A 2,856-nucleotide genomic window follows, 5' to 3' on the forward strand; every position below is an offset into this window, starting at 1 on the left:
TATAAAATAAAACACCAATAGCACCTTCTTTTTTTAAGAATTTAAGGAAGGTAGACTGGAAAGAGAAGAGCTTGTAAAGTCGAGACACTAACCAGGACTCAAATTGCAGTAGTGTAACAGAATATGATTAAAGTCTCTAGTGTAGTAATAAGAAAATAGACATAAGCAATTTTGTGGAGATAGTTAATCAGTAAATCAATTGAGAAGCATTTATTAAGCATTTACTTTGAGTCAGAGCCTATCCCAGATGCTGAAGTTAAAAAGAAACAGTTCCTGTCCTTCCCTCCAGGAACACACATTCTGATGAGGAGAAAACATATAAATAGGCACATACAAGATACATACAAGGTTAATGGGAGGTCACCTTAAAGCAGAAGACTCTTGAAGCTAAGATGGGAGTTAATAGAAATTTCATAAGTGAATGGATACAGAAACTGAGAGGGAGGAAAATCCAAGATGATCTAAAATTGAGAATTTAAATGATTTTAAAAAGTGTAGTATTTCTGACAGCAGCAAGAATGTTAGAAAGAGGGATGAATTGAAGATGAAAAATGCACCCTTTTCTGGAAATGTTGTGTTTGAAATATCAGTGTATCTCCCAGATACCAGATAATCTCCAATTATCACAGATAATTGATAATATGGAAGAAAAAATTCAGTTATTAAGAATATCTGCTTTATCATCTTAAGAAAGAATTTACCTCTCTTCCACCCCTTGATCATAGTTCTGCTCTAAAAAGCAGCTGATATATTGAACTCATCAAGGTAATTTCTGTAAACCTCACATCTGACCATGTTACTCTCTTCACTCAGTGGTTTCCTATTTACCTCCAAGATCAAATATAAAATTCTCTTTCAGTCGTCTTAGTCTTTACTTAACACCTCCAAGTATTCTATGATCCAAAAATATTGGATTTACTATTCTTATCATTCATCCTCTTATTTCCAATCCCCATGACTTTTTACTAGCTGTCTCCCTGACCTCCTCATCCCCACTTCCTTCCTGACTTCCCTTGCTACTCCAAAATCCCATCTTCAAAATGATGCCTTTTCTGCCTTTCTGAATCCCTTTTGCCAAGGAGTACTTTCTATTTGTTCTGTGTATAGCTAGTCTGCACAGTTGTTTACATGTTGTGTCTCCCATTAGAATATAAGCTTTGAGGATAGAGTTCATGTTTTTAGCTCTCTCTACATCTCAAACATTTAGCAAAGTCCTGAACATAGCAACTGTTGAATAAATGCTTATTAATGAACTTTACTGGAGGGAGGGGATTTAATTCCAAATCACACATTTAGATGGTCCCTAGAGAATCAACAATTTCTCTCTAAGCCTAGGAACTTAGAATGCAGACCCAGACTCACAGATATAATAATGTTTGCATCATACTTAGCATTGTGTCTGCCTTGCAATGACCCAGTGAGGTATATAAGAAAAATAAGATCGTTCCCATTTTACAGATGAGGAAAACTGAAAATCAGATGTTAATTGACTTGCCCCATGACTTGTAATTAGCAATCATCAGATCTGGGACCTGAAAACTGCCTCTTCAGTGAAGGGTTTTCCCCTGCTCTACCACAGAGCAGGCACTTTGCATCAATGCTCCATATTCTCTTTAATATAAAGCCAATCAGTCAATCAGAGGGATGGATACTTGGATTCTCAAGGCACTAGCCTCAAAGGCATATCTTGGGTATTTAACCATCAATGAGTCACTCAAGTCCTCTAGCCTCAGGTTAATCTTCAAACTCTATGCTTTACAGCAGATAACAATCTCCATGCATTGATAAAGGTCATCGTCACCTGAAGTGATATGTAGGTCCAGCATATGTATGTGTGCCTACACATACATGCATTTATATGTATATATATGCATACTATATGTATATTGTGTAAACATTCGTGTGTATGTCTATATATAACACAAACATGCATAAATATATGTATATTATATAGATAATACACACATTTAACTGTGATACATATATAAATCAGCAGTCCAGTCACACATATACACCCATGCAATCATATATAATACATATACAAGTTGTATGTGTGTATATATACATATCACACATATTCATATACATATACATTATATATATATACATAAATATATATATATATATAAATTTTTCAGGGGTACTTTCCAAAGAGGAAAGAATGTCAAGAAAGGCATCTGCCACTATAGAGATGCACATCAATAAGAACCTCCTACTAGGGTGCCTGGAGCTAGATAATTGCATGAGTTAGGAGATCTGAGTTATGGGATGGGGTAAAGTTAATTTGTTGTCTGCATTGTATGGTAGCAATAGCGTGAGTATCTGGTAGCTGGGGGTCAGCAGACTGCCTAGGGAGAGTAGAATTTGATGGGATCAGAAGCAGAATAGATCAAGGTTTTGTGACAATTAGCAGTGGAATATGGTCCAAGAGTGACTGCACATAAGTGGAAGAGGTAGATGAGGAAGGAAAAAAGGAGTAAAAGAAGGAGGGAGAGGAGGGGGAAGAAGAAGAAATGGGAGGAGGAGGAAGAAGAAGAAAGAGGGAGAGGAAAAAGAAAAGAAAAATATACTGGTCACATATAATGTTTCCCTGCTACATAAGGACATAAGTATGTTGTAAAACTAGATTTGATCTATCCAAATTTGGAGAATTTCATATTGTTCTACAAACTATATATTAAGGAAGACATTGAACAAACAAAAGAACTTCTTTAGGTGGACCACCAGTATGATGAGAGAATAAAAACAATCATTAAATGATATTTTTTTTAAAAAAAACTGAAGTTGTTTAATCAGGAGAACTGAAAACTTTGGCAAACAATCAAATACTTCAAGCATTTGAAGACCATCCTGTAG

Source organism: Macrotis lagotis, chromosome X (assembly GCF_037893015.1).
Source record: "Macrotis lagotis isolate mMagLag1 chromosome X, bilby.v1.9.chrom.fasta, whole genome shotgun sequence".
Taxonomy (NCBI): Eukaryota; Metazoa; Chordata; class Mammalia; order Peramelemorphia; family Peramelidae; genus Macrotis; species Macrotis lagotis.